At 40.1% G+C, this 19,499-nt stretch overlaps 1 long non-coding RNA gene across 1 annotated transcript; it reads left to right on the top strand.

Moving 5' to 3' along the window:
- Positions 1-10,625: 10,625 nt before the first annotated feature.
- LOC139082893 (uncharacterized) lies at positions 10,626-16,854 on the top strand. The gene is made up of 4 exons (XR_011539237.1): positions 10,626-11,062; positions 15,192-15,279; positions 16,146-16,242; positions 16,467-16,854. It is a non-coding gene; the product is annotated as an uncharacterized lncRNA (long non-coding RNA).
- Positions 16,855-19,499: the final 2,645 nt, after the last annotated feature.

The raw sequence follows: 19,499 nt of genomic DNA, 5'->3' as shown, positions 1-19,499 counted from the left end.
CAAACAGACTGAGATTTGAGACTAGTGTCCAGTTCAGGGACAGGAGATGAGGCTCAGGTGAGACAGACACTGGGAAGGTCCCCTGCAGCAATGGGAGTGTTGAAGGGCTGAAACTCTGCAAAAACTGCAGAGTTCTACAGAAACTCTACCCTCTGGGGCAGGCCTCGGGTGGGTGGGGTAAAGAAATCTGCAAGGATTTGGAAACGTAAGCTGGCACAAACAGGTGTGAGTCCTGAATTTACACCACTCCTGGGGTGCAGCAATCCTAAATTGAGAAATTAACACCAATGTCGGCGCTAGAACTCATGAACCTCCCAGGTCTCTGGAAGAAACAGGAGTGGAACAGCTCTGAAAGGATCACCCCACAAAACGGAGCACAGGGGATTTAAAAAAAAATCAGAACACAAAGCTCCATGAGGGAGAGGGAACAGCTGCAATAACCAGGAGAATTTGCACACCAAGAGCCAGAGATTATAGAATTATCTGAAACATAATAGGCATATTAAAAAGGCTGAAAGAGATAAAAAGAAAGAATAAAAACCATAATAAAAAATTAACAAAATAGAATGGAAAAAGGACAGGCAGAGTTATAAAGCACATATAGTATATGAAATGAAAACTCAACAAATGTTAAATAGCAAAGAGAGTATTAGTGAATTGGGAGCAATTCTAAAAAAAATCAATCAGAATATAGCACAAAAGATAAAGAGATATAAAAAAATGATGAGGAGAGAGGGAGGGTAGATAAGAAGGCCCAGTAAGAATCCCAGAAGCATAAAACTGAGATAATAAGAAAGAAGAAATATAGTTGTAAATTTTCTAGACCTGAAACAAGACGGGAGCATATTTTCAAGTACCATATCTGACTGGGCAAGGGAAACAACAGAACAAATAAGCAAATGGGACTACATCAAACTGAAAAATTTCTGCACAGCAAAGGAAACCATCAGGAAAACAAAAAGACAATTGGGAGAAGACATTTGCAAACCATGTATGAGATGAGTTAATATCCAAAACATATAAAGAACTCATACATTTTAACAAGGACAACAAAAAACAGCTCAATTAAAAAAATGGACAAACCCTAGGCTGCTGAAGTGGAACGTGCGAACTTAACCGCTGAGCCACCGGGCCTGCTCAATGGAATGCATTTTTAAATGTTGAAGTGAAAAAGAGGTGGAGTGTATTTCTCTACTGCTTAATTCTGGGCTCAGCCATGTGACTTGCTGGAGCCAACAGAATGAAGTGAAAATGACAATGTACCAGTTTCAAACCTACACCTCAGTTGTGAGTTTCTTCTGTGCTGTTGCCATTGCCTCGGGGAAGAACATGCCTGGGCTACCCCACTGGTCCCAGGAGGAGGATGAGAGACACAAAGAGCAGAGCCACCCAAAATTGAGTGTGGAGGAGATAAGCAGACCCACAGATCCACAAGAATAAATCATGTTTTTTTAAGTTCTTGAGTTTTGGGGTGGATTATTGCATTATTTTCCTGTTACTGATGTAACAAATTAATACAAACTTAGTTGCTTAAAACAACACAAATTTATTCTCTTACAGTTCTGGAAGTCCAAAATGAGTCATACAGAGCTAAAATCAAAGTGCTGGCAGGGCTGATTTTTCTGGAGGGTCTATGGGAGAATTTGTTTCCTTGACTTTCTAGCCTCTGGGAGCCACCCACATTCCTTGGCTCATGAACTTTCCCCATGTCACTCCAGTCTTTTGCTACCATTGTCACATCTCCTACTTCTGTAGTCAAATCTCTTTCTGCCTTCCTCTTATAAGGACACTGGTGACTACATTTAGGGCCTATCTGGATAATCCAGGATAATCTTCCCAGTTCAAGAACCTTAATTTATTCACATCCACAAAGCCCTTTTGCCATATAAGGTAACATTCAGAGGTTCTGGGAATTAGCATGTGGGTATCTTAGGAAGCAGGCATTATTCAGTGGACCACAACTGTTATACAGTTTTTTATTTTTATTTCTTCTTTTAACAAAAAGACACTTTTTAGAGAACCAAAGTTCAGGAGGCTCACTAGGCAGAGATAAATACTGAAGAACTACTAAAGGATGTAATTAATAGATAGCATTAATATAGTGACAAAGCACATGAAGTTTTTAGACAGGCTGCCTTGATTCAAATACAACCTCTGCTACTTTCTATCTGTGCAACCTTGAGCAAATTACTCACCTCCTCGTAACCCAATTTCATCATCTGTAAAATGGGAATAATCATACCTACCTCATGGGCCTCTGATGGGGAATAAATGAATTAGTATTAGTAAAGTGCTTAGGACATTTATGAGGCTCATAGTAAGTGCTATATAAATGTTTGTTAAATAACAAAATATAAAGGACACAACCCAGAAAAAAGGAGTGAGATAGATCAATCATTTTCCTCCCAACCTGGTAGCAAAATTTAAAATGCCTGACAGCAGCAAGTGCTGGAGATACTGTGGGGAAATGGGAACTCTCATACGTGGGACTAGTTGTATAAATTGATGCTATTTTCTAAAGCAATTTGGCAACATCTAACTGAGTTGAAGATAAGCCTATTCTACTAGGCAGCAGTTTTGGTGTACCAAGCAACCCCCTGGCAAATCTACACATGCGGATGGTCACAGCAGTTTATAATAGCGTTGATGGAAGGGACCTTGTCTGAGGTCGGGTTCCTCAGGAGTAGAGTCTGAGACAGCAATGAAGGTGTGTGCCATTTATTGCGGGCTTGCTCTTGAGGAGAAACCCGTGAAGTAGTGAGGGAAGCAGGGGTAAGATAGAGAAACGCCAGGAAAGAATGTGGTCTCAGGTGAAGAAGTCGAGTTTTTGTCAGATCCATGAAGGGTTCTGGGACATAAAATCACAAGGAAGAGTTCCTCCCTTGAGGTAAAGGGGTTGTTTTGTACTCCATTACTGTCATAACCGGGGTGCGTATATGGGGTGGGGCAGTGTCAGTTCCAGGGAAAGGCAGCTCCTGTCAGCCGAGAGGGATCTCTGAATAAAGGGGCAGCTGTGAGCCATCAGCAGCCAACACCTCGAGCTGCTGGGGGTGGATGCACCACCTGGGAAAAGGGATCTGGGTGGGGCACTGCAACTCCCCTCACAAGTGTAATACAACAAAACCTAACTCTCAGCAATAGGAGAATGAGTAAGAAAATTATGGCATATGCAAACAGCGGAATTCTATATAGAAGTTAAAGTGAATGAACAAGATTTATATGTATTACATGGATAAATCTTGAAAGCATAATGTTGAACGAAAAAAGCAAGTTGAAGAATGGTTCGTATAAGTGGTATCGTTTATGCATATTAATAACACATACAAGAATATTTATGTGTTGCTCTGGTTGCATAATATGTAATAAAGATATTGTGGATTCACACTGACTTTGTTAGGATAGCAGTTACCTTTCAGAATGGAAGAATAGGAAGAGGACCAGGAGGGCTACAAGTGGTATATCTGTAATGTTTTATTCAATATGGCCAGTGTTAACATTTTGTTAAGCCATGAGGTGGGTTTAAAAAATATCATTCTCAGGACTGGCCCCATGGCCTGGTGGTTGAGTTTGGTGAGCTCCGCTTTGATGGCCCAGGTTCATAGGTTCAGATTCCAGGCGCAGACCTGCACCACTTGTCGGCTATGTTGTGGCAGCAATTCACATACTAGATAGAGGAATATTGGCAAGGATGTTAGCTCCCGGCTAATCTTCCTCAAAGCAAAAAAAGAGAAAGATTGGCAACAGATGTTAGCTCAAGGCAAATCTTCAGGGAAAAAAAATGTCATTCTCTTCAATTTTCTGTATATTTTAAATATTTTATATAAAAGAAATAAAGACAAAAAATTCAAAGAAGAGGACTAGATCTCTGGGCCATGCCAATCCAGAAGGGGATTGGGAGAGTATAACTTACACACACATAATTCTGGCTCCTGGCACCCAGGTTGTCTATGAAGGAGATTGTGAGTACCTAGAAGCTACGTTTGGGTATCTAATCCTATCTCGGCTCTGGAAACATTGAATTAGGAACCAGAAAGGCCCACACTTAAATGGTCAATCAGTGAATCAACTTCAGGGAGCTGAATGGGAGAAAAAAGAGGAAAGGATAATGAGACAGCAGTGTAACGACAATATCTTAAGTAGAAATGTTTAGCAAATATTTATTGAGTCCTTAATATATATCAAGCAATGTGCTAGGCTGGGGAGTCAGTGATGGATGACACTGCCTCTACCTTAAGGGAGCTGAGAGTCAAGTGGAAAACTTATAAGAGGGGAGAGCCCAGACTCAGGAGCATCTTTCCTTTAGAGGCCAGCAAATATATTTGTGGCAAGAGTCCTTTTTTTCTGAAACAAAAATCCCCAAATGATTTCTGTGTAACTCAAGTCCTCCAAGATGATCTGTGAAAAAGGGGTTTTAAAGTCAAACATTTCAGGAAATACTGTATGTCGTATTTCCTTCTTGGAGATTCATAAGGCAATTAACATATGAAAATTATCAATGAGTTATAGGAAAGAAACCTGTGAAGAAATTTCGCATCTCTCCAGATTCTTTGACGCCAAAATGAATTTTCTGGAGGGAAAGGGTAACGCCTTTAACAGTCCTTTAGTGTTTTGTGGAATTCATTTTGGTCCTCTGTATTTGCATTATTATTTTCCTAACTTCTTTGAAATGTTTCTAAAAGCTTTATTTAAAAAATGTAAATTAAACCTTCATTCCAGTGTTTATATTTAAGTCTTTAAACTCTAATATTGTGCTTAAAATATTAACCAGAGGTTTAGTACAGTTATTTTGTTCATCTTTAGAGGGAGAATTAATACTGTGAAGTTTTCTGCAAGTTATTTTAGGTCTTCAAAATAACAGTAAGGCAGTGCATTTATGATGGGCATATAGACCATTGTACTTTTTGCAGTTTGATTTTATGGTACCTCCTTTAAATGTCTAATGCAACACTCAGTCTTCAGTCTTTTGAACAAACATATCAATAGCCTTAAATCAAACCACCATGCTAAAATAAATTACTGTGTCACAACCATTTGCAGCTATCCCCTTAATTGCATCCTATAAAAGGAACCAGGAGGTATAAGTTTACAAACATAACATCTGAGGTGGTGGTAAGATTAGAGCTAAATAACACGTGTAGTTTAAATTCTCAATAAAGTCAGGAAAGGCTGTAATTTTAATATACTGCTGACAAGGGGCAGCTGAGGATTAATGTGCGTTCCGATAAATATTTTTACTGTTAGAGGACATAATACAGCTTCAGTTTTATGTATAATGCTCACACACACTTTTTTTCGTGCATCTTTTGCTGGAGCGTGGGACTACTCAAATAGTATATCGTCTAACTTTAAGGAAATGATGAAAACATTTCACTCCATAGGATAATTCTTGGCACAAGATGGTTGCTGCATGACTGTTTATTCACTATGTGGTTGAAATTTTTTTTGTTTGATTAATCTAAACTCCTCTCAGAAATTACAACAGAATTAATTAAATGTGGGATATGAAACCAATTTCCATTTGTCAAAGTGTATGGTTATTTATTTTTTCATTTGCATGATTGTCTGTTTTTTAGTAAGTTTCAAGTTTCTCAAGTTAGTGAAAATTTCTTGTGTGTGTGTGACCCTGAGTCTGCCACTTATGAGTTGGGTGACCTTGGACAAGTTATTTAACCTTTTAGTGTCTCTGTTTCCTTGTCTGTACAACAAGGATGCTGCTAGGATTGTTGTGACTGGTAAGTTAGTTTAATATATGTGAAGTGTTTAGAATACATGAAAGTGTATGGCATATAGATGTATACGATAGTTATCTATTATTATTATTATTTTGAGTGTACACTGGAGAGACTGTAAATTATTAGCAATACACCATTTCTTCCACCAAAATCTATGATCACAGTTAAGCATGATCAGATCTATTAGCCTCACTCATAAAAACAGTCTAGGTTAGATCTTATTCATAGTTGCTTATTTGGTTCTCTTTTATGGGAAAATTTATGTAAAGAAATTGAGTAAGTGTTTAAGTTTGGAGGGGAGGAGAACGCTATTGTTGGATAGGGAACACAGATGCTGAAAATTCTCCTGTTCTTTGGTCTGCTTCAAAGTCTGTGCATTACTGTTTAGTTAGTAACAAGAGTGCAAGAGCCCACTAGCTTACCACTCAAACTTCCCCCATCTATTTCCTTTTATGTTTTAGCCTTGTTTCCATCTCTCCTTAGCAGCCATTCCTTGATTCTCCTTTACCTCCCATTGGCAGGTAGACCAGTAGGCGGAGTCAACAAGCATTGGGAGGTAGGTGGGGTGGTGATATAGGCGAGGTCTGTATAAATGGGATCTATGGTCGAGAATAGAGCTGGGAGAAAAAAACTTGCCTTCTTTTCATCTTCTCATTTAATTCTCTCAACTTATCAAAATGTTTCTTCATATAGTTTATAGTTACGATAAGTATATGTATCTTTCTCTATATTTATATTTTCAAGGCCATACTCTTAGAAGAAAAGGCAGAGAAGTTATACAGAAACGTTGCTCACTAAGCTTTAAAAGAAATTAATAAAGTGAGACTATCACTCAAAAAAGTGGAGCAATAAGTAGAAATAGTGATGGCTGTTTTTAAACAGTTTAGAAAAGCTGGATTAGGAAATGAGTTGCAATGTGTAAAAATATAAAAACAACCATAAAAATATTTCTTACATGTGTCAGGGAACATGTTCCTTAACTCAGTGGAAAAAGACAAGAAAAACTCATTCCTACAATAATACGTGTTTGGATATATCATGCATTAAATTGTGTCTCTGCAGTCACAAATACATACTAAAATAAACTAACATTAATTTCAGGCCACTGTTCAAGACACACTAGGAATGTAGGGCAGAGCTTGGGACAGGAGTTAAAAGGGAGGGTAAGATAAAATGTTCTAATCCTTATTCTTTCTTTCCAATTTCCATTCTAAACCTATAGAGACAAGAGTAGGGCAGGAAGTATGCATATTAGTAGTGGAAAATTGAGCTAGGATTTGGAGGACTGGCCTTCAATTATTAAATAAGTAATTATAGTGATACGAGTTGCTAGTTTTGAGAACAGAGGATGGAGAGGTTAGTGAATGGGTACATGTGTACGTGCACAAACACACACACACAATATTAGAAACATATTTTTCAGATAAGGGGGAAAATATACATTAGCAAGAGTATAAGTCATGGAGGAAATACACATGACAATAATTTTAAAAGTGTTATGCTGTCAGTACAAGCAATACTGACCTAGATTCTTATTTTATTCTTATAACCAAGCAGCTGACCTGAGTACAAAGTCCCATTCAAGGTCACTGGAAACTTTGAACTTGGCTTGGCTCCAGGGGAATATTGGCTAACAGTAATTGTCGCCCTGAGTGCCAGAAGTTTAGTAAGATTCAAAACTGGTAAATATTTTTATAGAAACTCAATTCACTGTTTCCTACCATCGAGCTATTCCAAAATTTACTTTTTATAAATTAAAACAGTGACTACAAAAAAAGACATGATACACAGGCCATAAGCATGAGTTTTCTCTTTAAAACCTTTGAGGGCCCAGCCCTGTGGCTGAGTGGTTAAAGTTCTGCCCGCTCTGCTTTGGCAGCCCAGGATTGTGAGTTCAGACCCAGGGCGCAGACCTAGTCCACTCACCAGTCATTCTGTAGGTGTCCTACATATAAAGTAGAGAAAGATTGGCACAGATGTTAGCTCAGAGCTAATCTTCCTCAAGGAAAAAAAAAAAAAGAAAAGAAAATTGAAAAAAAACCAACCACCCCTTGAGAAGCTAATTTCCATGCTCAAGATAATGTTTCAAAGAGATTTCTTTTCAACGTGTTTTCTTAGGAGGGCAAGATTTCAAAGAGGAGAATTAGCAAGGCAAGGTAACTGTGATACTGCCATCTGGAGTTTTCAATTAGCATTTCTGACTAATACTTTGGCAAAATTACTCGCAAATATTTCCAGAGTTGAGAAATAATCTTGTGGCACTTTCTGTTCTTATTTTAAGGACATCAAGGCATGTAAAAATAATACGAAGAGCTTCGCAAAGTCCAGCTGAAAGGACTTGGAGCCTTCTGGTTTTACTATCATGCTTAGTTGTTCTATGTTGCTTGTATGTAAAACAACGTATTTAGAAATGGTCAGAGAAGTGATTGGCCCAAAACTCTTGTAATTCAATGACTAAAGGATGATTAACATGTACAGTTGTGTAAAACTAGACAGATTAGGGCTGGCCTGGTGGCGCAGTGGTTAAGTGCGCACATTCTGCTTCAGTGGCCCAGGTTTCGCTGGTTCGGATCACGGGTGCAGACATGACACCACTTGGCACGCCATGCTGTGGTTGGCGTCCCAATTATAACATGGAGGAAGATGGGCAAGGATATTAGCTCAGGGCCAGTCTTCCTCAGCAAAAAGAGGAGGATTGGCAGCAGTTAGCTCAGGGCTAATCTTCCTCAAAAAAAATAGATTAGATCAAGAGATGATTTAAAACATATATTACTGGATATTAATTTTTAAAAATTAAACTTGTTGACATGAACAAAATGAAAAACGTTAGAAGCAAAGATTGTGGATCTAGAAAGGGCCTTAGAGATCATTTCAAATGATTACCTCGTTTTACAGGAGAGAAATCTGAGGACCAGGGAAATGAAGTGACTTTCCAGGGGTCACATCACAAGTCAACAGCAGAGGTGTCGTGGCACTCAGATCTCCTAACCTCCTGGCTATGCTCATTCACCAAAAGCGCTTCACACAATGTTTACAACATTTAGTCACAGTTTACTTTTTGGTTAATTCCACATTTACTCCTATTTTTGTGGCTGCAAAAATAGCCCAGAGTGATATAATTTGCTCCAGATCAAACGGATAATAAGAAAAAAGGCAAAGCTTTCCCTAGTCATACTTCTCGTGTGTAGTTCTTTATTATGTGTGTGCATATATGTGTATATGTGTGTGTGTGCGTGTGTGAGTATGTGTGAACCCCTTATGCACTGTTCCTAAATCCAAAAAGCTCTGCAAACGAAGTTTTTTCATATTGTGACAGACTCCATTGGTGGCAAAACCTGATGTGAACTGATGGGAGGCTATTTCTAGACTTCATATATACCAAGTGTGACTCATACATTTCATTTCAGAAATAGGCATATGTTTGATTATAGGGTGCCACCTCAGGCTCTGGAAATGATATGTAACACAGGCTCCATATAATTTTTTGCATTTTCAAATTCTGAATAATTCTGAATTCTGGCCCCAATGGTTTTGGATAAGTGATTGTGGGTCTTCAATTTGTCCATAACGTAATTTTGTTACATTGGTTTAAGCAGTTTTGGCTTACAACCAGGCAATTCAGAAAACCCTTTACACATATGATTCCCTTTGGTTTAAAGTATATGAACCAAAGAGAATTAAATGACGTAAGCAGAATGTTATCTATGTGGTAGTAAATATGTAAAAATAGGGAGCTTAGTTTCACCAATATTATTTGTGGTCAGGAAGCCCAAGACAAACTCAGTGTTCAGGCAACTGCCTCATCCCAAATTTCTGATAAAATTATGTGTCTTTTGCCTTTTCCTACCCCTTTTTTGTGACCTTTATTTTATAACTTTCTTATATATATATGTTTCTTTGTTCTGAGCTGCATCGAATGTTAACATGTAGGTGGAGAATGAATTAAAGATTTTCTACCCCAAGTCTCACAGTAACTCTGTGTTCTATTATCTACTCAGTAGTTAAGTTAAAGATTAATCGGTCAACTAATGTTTACAGATTATAATTTATAGTATGTGTGTTGAGTAGGTTAGAGTTTAAATGAATTTGACCAGACCTGACATAATATATTCTTTCTTTACATTATAACCTCTACATTTCACCAAAGTCTAGATAAACTCAGCGTCCTGATGATCTGTGCTCAGCCTAAACAACATCGACTGCCGAGCCCACGGCACTGGATTTTGTCCCAGCTGGAGTTGCAGCTTGACCAACGGCAGATGGAAAGGAAGGGGCAGTCATTAGGGCAAACTCACAACAGGGCCAGCCCTTTCCTTGTTTGCAGGAAACTTCACCACTTGAAAAATTTGACCTGCCATGCACTGTCAGGATAAACACACACGCACACGCACACCAGGTGGATAAGAGTTGACAACATCTTAGATTTTTCCTTGTCTCTATTCAGGATCCTAAAAGTAAATTTTATAGATGAAAGTCATACTTTTTGGTGAGCATTGCTCCCCTCATAATTTTGGGTGTGTTCGTAGAGACATAAGTTTAATTTCTAGACAATCAAGTTAAATGTAAGACATTTGCTTATTTCAATGTGTGCCGATCTCAAAGTAGGAGGGCATTCTCTCTTTTTGTCAACAGTCCCTATAATATGGTAGCTGCTTAGATTGTATTATTTAAAGGGACATGTTTGACATAATCTAACACTCTCTCTTCAGCCCTGGGCCAAAACAGGAAGAAAATAGTAGGATCTAATGGAAAGATACAGGACCAGGAGTCAGGTCCCTCCCAGCTGCACTGTGACCTGGCTGTGGGACCTCAGACAAGCTGTCAGCCTCTCTGGGCCCCAGTTTCCTCTTCTGTGAAATGAGAGGACTGTACTTGGTTCAGTTCTAAACTGTTACACTTCTGTGAGAGGTGACCATCAATAGGCTCGTAGTCTGTTTTGGATCTTCACTGCGAGGAGACTCTTCAAGTAGCAAGTTTCTTCCAAGTTTGGGGCAGCTGTTCGTTGCCTGAGGAGAAATTTTTAAGCATGAGATTCTAACATGGCTGGAAGGGAAGGAAGAAGCTTGCTGATGAGCCCAGTTCAAGAGTTCCCTTCTCCTTAAGTGGCAGGCATTGTGGCCTTGTGACTGCTGAATGACCCAGGGTGAGAGGCTGGCCGCTGTGACTCTGCTTGGCTGACTCACCAGCTGGCTGACTGCATCTGCACCTTGGAAGAGCCCATGAAAGTGACCGTACTGAGCTCGAGGGCTGGAGAGGAGCAGGCAGTGTGGGCATTACCTCCTTTGTGGCCGAGCCAGCTCTGGTCCAGGAAACGTGGGAATGGGGACGCGGTAAGTGAGGAACTGGGTGAAGAGGAACTTATGAAGGACAGGCTCATTATATAAGCAATAGGTGGAAAAATCGACTCCAAACGATTATGAGGGAGAGCGAATCCCTTTAAGGCAGAACCCATTTTATAGATTATGTCAGATGTAATGGATATCTAATAGATAATGAGCAGAGATGGACTGTTTTATTTATTTATTTATGTAGGAACGCCACTTAATTTTTATCAAGTACTGTTGCCAGCCATTCTGGAAAGTGCTTTATATCTATTATCTTTTAATTATCGTTATAACCGTATGAAGTCGGAACTCTTATTTCCAATTTGCAGATAAAGAGACTGAGGTTTAGGGGACTTACATGATGCCCAATGTCACACAGCTGATACACGGGGGGACCGGAGGTTCGAACCTAGATAGGGTGCATCTGTACTGCCTTCCTCTTCCCTGTTTTTGGAGTGTTACAGGCAGGCTGTGGAGGCTATTCCTTTCTTCTCTCCACTTCTCTCTTTCTTATGTTAATTCTCGCTTTCTTTCTCACTCTCTCCTCGTTTCTAACAGTATCATCATATAGAGGGTTGACTGCGTTGTTGCAAGGCGGCAGCTTCTCACAGTTATTGGAGAAGATAATTAAGGGAAGTTTTCTTTCCTGGACATTCTTAATGATTATTTTCAATTATTCTTCTGGAAAATATAAAATTGAGATGCAAAGGGATTGCTGAAGTCAATTAATAGAAAGTTCATTCTCCATAAACTAGCTCCTACTGCACCCTATTAAAGATATTCTTCCCCATTATTATCCAAATGGTTTTATGAGCTACAGACCAACGTTACCTGTAATCTCAAAAATTAAAATATTGTTGACTCATGCTCCCCAGAAACAAAATTGAGATTTATGCTGTCATTTATATTAGTAAGAAGATATGATGAGTTATTTTTTCTCTTCTTCAGGGGAGAAAGAGAATAACAAAGCCCTAAAAGCCTTCTTCTTTTGCTCCTATTGTGCAGGGCCTACTCTGTTGGCTTTCAGGATAAGGTAGGTCTTGCCTAGAGAGAGAACAGCCTCCTGAGATAACTGCTAGAAGCTCCCTTCAAAATTGCGTTTGGATTAGTTCCATGCCTCCCCACTAGTGATAAAGGATGCTACGCCCCTCTCTGGAAGCAGCTGAAACTCTAGGCCAGACAGCTGGGGTCACAGCTGATGCTCAGAAAATGAGATGAGGTCCATAGCCACAATCTTGTCCATGGTAATAGACTGCAGCTATACCTCTTGTAGACTTCATTACCACTGATACTGATTCTGGTCTTTCCTAGGGCATCTTGGGAGAGAATCACCCTGTGATTCTTCAAGGCACTGAGGGAAAATTCTCACCTTCCTCTGCTTACTCTGCTTCCCTCCTCCTAGCCCTTTCGATTCATTTTCAGAGCCACTTCTTTGGGGCACAAGCCTGATCCAGAAGGGTAGGGCTGGGCAATCCAGCTTTAGTCTCATCACAAACCCAGAAACATCATTCTCATCTGACTCCCTGAGTCAGCACTGGGTCAGCTCTTTGGGCCAGGCTTTATTCCACCACCAAGTAACTTTATTTTAGGAATCTTTTGCCTTTTCCTGTCTTTGAGACTTGGTTAAAGCCGTGTTGATCTGTCACAGCCTATTTTAATAATTTTGAATCATAGGAGAAGGGATTGAGCATTGAACATTTCTTCCCAGAATGCCCTCCTCTCAGGCCTCTATTCCTCGAATCCCTCCCCGTACTCTAATTTCTTTCATGGGGACAGATGAAGCTCCTGGATCCGAGAGCATGCACAGGCAGGAACCAAGACACATACCTCATGCATCTCTCTATATACCTTCCTTCACCAACACTTCTAAGCCAGGTTGGATGTGGCGCTAGGTCAGTGCAGGGCCTGACTCCAGGCTTGTAGCCTCCCCCCAGCTGCACCCAGGTGAGTGGTCTACTTGCTGAAGCATTCCCGTGTACTTCCATTCCTATCTGGGCATTGTTACAGCAAACCCCTTTCTACCACAAGCTTAGGATAGAGAAGTTATAGCACAGAAGATGGATTAGCTCACTCAGTCTCCAATCCCAACCACCTCCTCTCTTGCCTTCCTGTGACATCAGTGTTGGAAAACTAAATATTCAGTTATCCTAGTCATCCAGTCAGAGGTGGCCATGGGGCACAGTTCTGGCCAAAAAGATGCTGCAGAAACTGGAAAGGATTTCCTTTCTTGAATGAAAAAAACAAGGCCATAAGAGGAGAAGGTTTTTGACTTCTTCACCTTCAACCCTGTTTGGAATATGTACATCCTGCAGTCTTTTAGGATCATTAGAGAGAGAAAGAGAGAGAGAAGAGGAAGTTATAGGCTAAGGATGGGAGAACAAAAGGATAAAAGGATTCTGGATGTTTGATGACGTAGGCAGCAACATCTGTCCTCAACTGCCTACTTCAGTGCTTCTTGTTATGAGGGGAAAAACCCCCCAAAAAACTGTTTAAACCACTGTAGTGGGATTTTCTGTTACGTGGGGCCAAATGCTTCCTGACTGATACTATGGGAATGTCTGCTGGATTGTTCTCATTCACTTTCTTTCTCATCTCCTTTTCCATACTTCGTAGGATTCTACACTCAGGGTTTTTCTTCTCTCCTCAGGCAATAGTTTGAACTATTGTGCAGCAAATTTCACTCTCCTCCTATCCCATTGGGGGGCAGAGTGTACTTCCCTTAACCATTGATACAGGGCTTGACCATGTGACAAACTTTGGCCAAGGAATGTTAGTGGACATGACATGGGCAGAAGCTTTAAATATGCTTGTGCAATGTGGCTGGCCTCTTGCATTCTGATAATCCACCATGAGAAGAACATGCCCTGGTAAATTGCTGCTTCATTAGCCTTGGCCCCAGAATGAGCTGACATGAGCAAACTTGGGTGAACCTACAACCTGGAGCACAGCCCAGCAGTCCCTCAGCCTGAAACACAGTCACTCCACTGAGCCCCGACTAGATTAGCTGAACCACAGTTGACCTACAGGCTCCAAGAAGATGAGAGTAAGTTCTTATTGTTGTAAGCCACTGAAACTTGAGGTGGTTTCTTATTCAACATTAATGTGACCATAGGTGACTAAGACATCATGTAGCAGACTTCCCTTAAAACATAACCTTTACTCTTTTCCTTTGGCTTAGTGCAACTGAAGGTAGCAGTCAGTCAAACCTGGCTCATGATATGTAAATAGGAATTTAAGTAATTTTTAAAAAAAGAATTTCACTCTGCTATGCTTGGCTTCAATATTCTGGCCTTGCTTGGAACCAAAATATTTTATTTCAGTAGTCAGTAGCTAAGCATTGTTCTTTCTCCCTCTTTTCGTATCTGCTAAATAATTCCAATCCACCCCCAAGGCAAATGAATGCCTTTGGCCAATCAAAGAGAAGTTCAAACAAAATGAAATGTGAAATAAAGATGCACATAAATACATTTCCAAAAACATGTAAATTACGATTTCTATTGTTATTGGTCTTTGCTTCTGCTTTTTTTTTTTTTAAAGATTTTATTTTTCCTTTTTCTTCCCAAATCCCCTGGTACATAGTTGTGTATTTTTAGTTGTGGGTCCTTCTAGCTGTGGCATGTGGGCTGCTGCCTCAGCATGTCCCAATGAGCAGTGCCATGTCTGCGCCCTGGATCCGAACTGGTGAAACCCTGGGCCGCCAAAGCAGAGCGCGCAAACTTAACCACTCAGCCACGGGGCCGGCCCTGCTTCTGCTTTTTGACTCTTCTGTGGCATCACTAAGAAGTCTCATAGTCAGCCATGGTCTGCAGGCCAAATCTGGCCATCTGATTTTGTATGGCCCATGAACTAATAATGTTTTTACAGATGAATATTTGCAATTGATTTGGTGATAAGGCACTAACTTTTATCCCCCAATTAAATGAATTATCCCCCAAAACAGAATTTCACTCTTCTTATCAGTAGACCTGTATTCCAAAAAAATTGTACTCAATTATTGTCATCACTATATTTTGAATTTTGCCAATAAAAGATTTATGGAAATAGGTTTTCTCTCTTGTTATGTATCGACATGCTATCCTTGATTTTGCTTCTTGTCTCACAAAGGCTAAAATATGAACTATCTGGCCCTTTCCAGAAAAAGCTTGCTGACCCAAAGTGTGAGGTTCCCAATGACTATGCGAAGAGACTTCTCTGTTCTGCATGTCTTGAAGAGGCGAGCTCAGGTGAGCAGAGGATAACTCCTCCCCTCTTTCTGTCATTGACACAGGGCGGTTTCGTTCCCAGAGAAATTTTAGAGAAAAATCAATGCCAAACAGTTTTCATATATCTCTGTGTGCTTTTTACTATTCTTATAAAAGCTTTCTTCTGAAAAACCTAAGCAGGACTGTACAGACACTCCCTGGGCTGGTGCTCACACTGTTGTGCTGAGGAAGTTAACGCGTGGCCAGCTAACTCACAGTTAGAAATAAACTCTGACTGCCGAGTCAGGCATCGTTCATATCACTTAAGTAGAAATAGCTTAAAGAGCACCTGAACTAATTTACAACTGGAATTAAACTCTTTTACTTATATTTCTCAACATTCAACATATAACTTCAGGTAATCTCTTTCATGACTGTGATCTTTTGCTAATTACTGTTCATACTTTAACACTTCAGTTAGCTGTGGTAGTTACTAGATGTGCTCTACTTCAATCTTTGCTTTATTAATCCTATTTCCTTTTAGTACTCCAGATGGTGAAATGAGTTGTGTTACCACTTTTCGCATCATCCATTGATCCATTTAAATGTACCTTGGCCTTTATTGTGATGAAAATAAATTTTTTTCGGTATCATTTTTAAATATCATTATAGTTATTTCATGGTTGATATTGTATAGATTGGTTGTACTGATTTGGTGCATGCATAATCATGGAATTGCTTCACATTCAAGTTTTTAAGTTTTTTATTTAATAAATATTTTTTAAAGCTGTATTTATTCTCCTGCTGGGATCTTCAAAAATCACTTGTGACTTGTATTTCATTTTTGCTGTTTATTATTTTACTTTCTTAGCATCTGTTTGGTAATAATAATGCTTACTGTATTTCAGTCACTCCAGATTTCCCCCCTGCTCAACAGCAGGCTAGGAACTCTACCAACCACACAGAGAAATCTCTGTTATAGGAGAGACTCAGGGGGTGCAATTGGTAAGCCTGCCCTGTTGTTTCCCCAGAGCTCTTGGAGCTCTGTGCTCTCAACCTCCAGAGACTGCAGTTTTGATCCGAAGGGAAAAATTGATTGAACTCCTAAATTTACATTTTTATGATTGTGTCTTTAAAGCTTATTACTTTTATAATACCTCCCATATGCCCACTGTTTTTCAGAGCCAGCACTCCATGCTTATATTTTGTAATCAAATTTTCTCTTTTAGATGCCTGTCATTTTTCATGGACTTCTGAAGCTTTCTACCTTAGGGAAAGATTATGCATGCAAAGAGCTGAGCAAGGAGCCTGACACCTAATACGTGCTCAATAAATGGTAGCTGCTGTTATAGTTTGATTTTATTTGCCTTAAAATCCCTATGTACTTTTGCCAAAATTCATTGACATTATTTTTACATCAAAATTCGAAGGTCTGGTTATAAGACTGAAGGTCTGTGGTTGGTAAAATTCTGTATTTCTCAAGACGCCTGACTGGGGGATGCACTAACATCACTCTAAGCCTGAAAAAGAATTGTTCTGCTCACTGTTTTATAAGTCCTATGTAAAGAAGCTCTTGCCTGGATCTGTTCTATAATAAAAACAGGTGATTTTCAAAAAGCTGCTTGATTAGAATACCTGTTTCTTGGTCCCAGCGGTTAACTGAAGTATTATTGTGTATTTATGCTGTATGGGTAAGTATTAATTTTAGGAATCTCTGTGGTGTTCCTAGAGGCTGCACAGAAAGACCCAGAAGGAAGCTCACGCTTTTTCTGGAGGAGAGAAACTTCTCCCAGGTATTTGCCTACTATTGTGAAGTCAGCACTGGAGTCCCAGTAACCCTGGATCTCAGTTTACTTCTGTAACCACAAGTTCACATGACATTTCATAAATGCCCTGCACTATAATTACAATTTTAAAAAGTCACAATTAAATTAAATCACCATTAAATAAGGAATATCCTAATTAATAGAACTATTTGACTAATGAGGTTCCAAGGTCAAATAATTAATTAGTCTCAAGGACTATAAAGTGGTTGGAGATCTCATTTTTTTTCTTTGTGGTATTAAAACATCTTAGCAGATCAAACCCAAGGAATACTTGCTAAATTCATCTATTTTGGTAAATTGTTGCCTCTCCTACTTATCTTACAAGGGAGCTGTGGTTCGGTTTGAGTCCAGAGGATACCTAGCATGCCAGGACAGTCTTCAGCAGGCCATTTCCAACAGGATCAGTCTTGTTTTAGTTCATGAGAAAGCAATTTCTTTGCCAATCAGAACAATTTACATGAAGATAGGAAAATAACAAATGGCTATAAACACTGTCAGGAAAGCTTTACTGGAAACTCCCTTTGAGATAAAGTTCTCATTAGCCCAGCAAATGGTCTTTTGCTCCTTTTTGGCCATTAGTTGCTAAGTGTTGCAAGGACAGCTAATACATGGGTGGCTTGGCACCTACTTCTACCACATTACTGAATGTAAATTAGTTCAAGTCCCGTTGATTTCATGAATTTCTCAAACTGTATTGCCTCTGGGAAGCCATTTTGTCCATCGAGGCAAACACAGGCCATCGTTTATTCATTTAACAGGTATTTACTTGAAATTTGCTTTACATCAGGCACTGCAGTAGAGTTTAGGAAGACAGCAGTAAAGTCGTCAGACAAAAATCTCTGCCCTCATGGAGCTTACAGTCTAATTGGGGAGCGAATCAATAGTGTGAAAGTGCTTTGAATAGGGGGGTGCAGGTTATCATATGACCACGTTTATAATTTAAAAAGATGGATCTGCTCTGGCTGATGACTGGATCCAAGTGTTGGGTGACTGAAGTGCTGGCCAGCTTGTTCTTATGAGCATTGATTTTTCCCAGAATTATGATTCCAAGTGTGGATGGAGACAGTGTGTCTAAGACTTTGGTGAAAAGGGGGAAGTGACTGGAAGCTGGTAGAGAATAGGAACCAGGAGAAGTAGCAAAATGCCACAAGCCTCACAAGAATGGGAAAGTTCCTGAAAACATTGACCCCACCTCCCAACTCAGCTTGAGAGGGAGGGTGTAGAGAAAGACTATTCTCTCGGGCAGGCCAGGAAGGGGAAGGAATGTTTAGTGAGGAGGCTGGTGAAGTTTGTTAACCATTAAAAGGAGTTCTAGGGGCACCCATGGAAGGCGTGAGAGGGAGAAGAACAGGAAAGTTGGGTCAGTGGAGAGGAAGCAAAAAGTATTTTGGGATTAAATATCCTGGGGCAGACAAATGATTGGAGAGGCTTGTGTCTTGGAGGGTGACTAAGGTTTGCAGGAATGTGAGGCACAAGGACACTCAGATCCCTCTGGAATCACTGAAGGTGGGTGGGGTCCGTTTAATTGCACTTCTCAGGAACACCTGGTCTTATTTGGGAGACTCTCACCAAGGTCTGGATGGATTGTATAGACACAGCGACTGGTTAGTGGCCCTGTCCATCTGGCCTCATGTGACAAGGAGCTTGGAGGCATTGAGAGCCCTCCATGACAGTGTGCAGAGTGGGAATAAGAACTCACCATATCATGTCTAAATCTTGATATGATAAAGTTCAGAAAAGCTTGTGCTTTTCTTATTTGTACCTGTCTTCAAAAGGGTTTAGAAGAATCTTACAAAATCATGTTAGTAATAAGTTTCTCCAAAATTATGACCTATTAAATAATTAAGAGTGTAAGGGAGAGTCTGTAAATCAAGCACTGGGGAGGAGGAAGAGATGGATAAAAGCTGTGAAGGGGAAAGACCAACTACTGGCAAAAGCAATCGAAAGCTGAGATAGTAGCAAGCACACTGCAGGCCACCTGTAGCGGCCGTTCTCTGTGAAAAGCGCTCTATGTGAAGTTAAATTGGTACAAAGCTCTGGAGGAAACGGAGGATTTGGGCAGATCTGTTTATTCCCAAAACCTCCACACCCCTCCCGCGGCTGCCTTTCAGGTTCATGTACCACGTGTTGCAGCCTCTTTAGAACATCCCTGAAGTGCTGTTGGCAAAAGAGAACCTCTCAGGATTGGTTCAGTCTCTGTGCCCTGAGTTGAGTTTTTTATGTTTCCATCCTTTCTTCCCCAGGCTTTCGTGAAGGGAAAAAATGCACCCCATGAAACTCAATTGCTAGTGTTAATATTAAGCTTCTTAAAGTAGATGAAACTATCTCCTCTCTTTTCCTCCCTCCCCCACACCCCCACCCCAGGCTCAGGTGGGCTGTGGTCTGCAACCTCTCATCCACTAGCCTTGGGTGTGACAGGCTACAGAGAAGTGACTT

This window comes from Equus przewalskii, chromosome 4 (assembly GCF_037783145.1).
Source record: "Equus przewalskii isolate Varuska chromosome 4, EquPr2, whole genome shotgun sequence".
Lineage (NCBI taxonomy): Eukaryota > Metazoa > Chordata > Mammalia > Perissodactyla > Equidae > Equus > Equus przewalskii.
The sequence above is the reverse complement of the archived record's forward strand: the minus strand, read 5'-3'. Positions and strand labels throughout refer to the sequence as shown.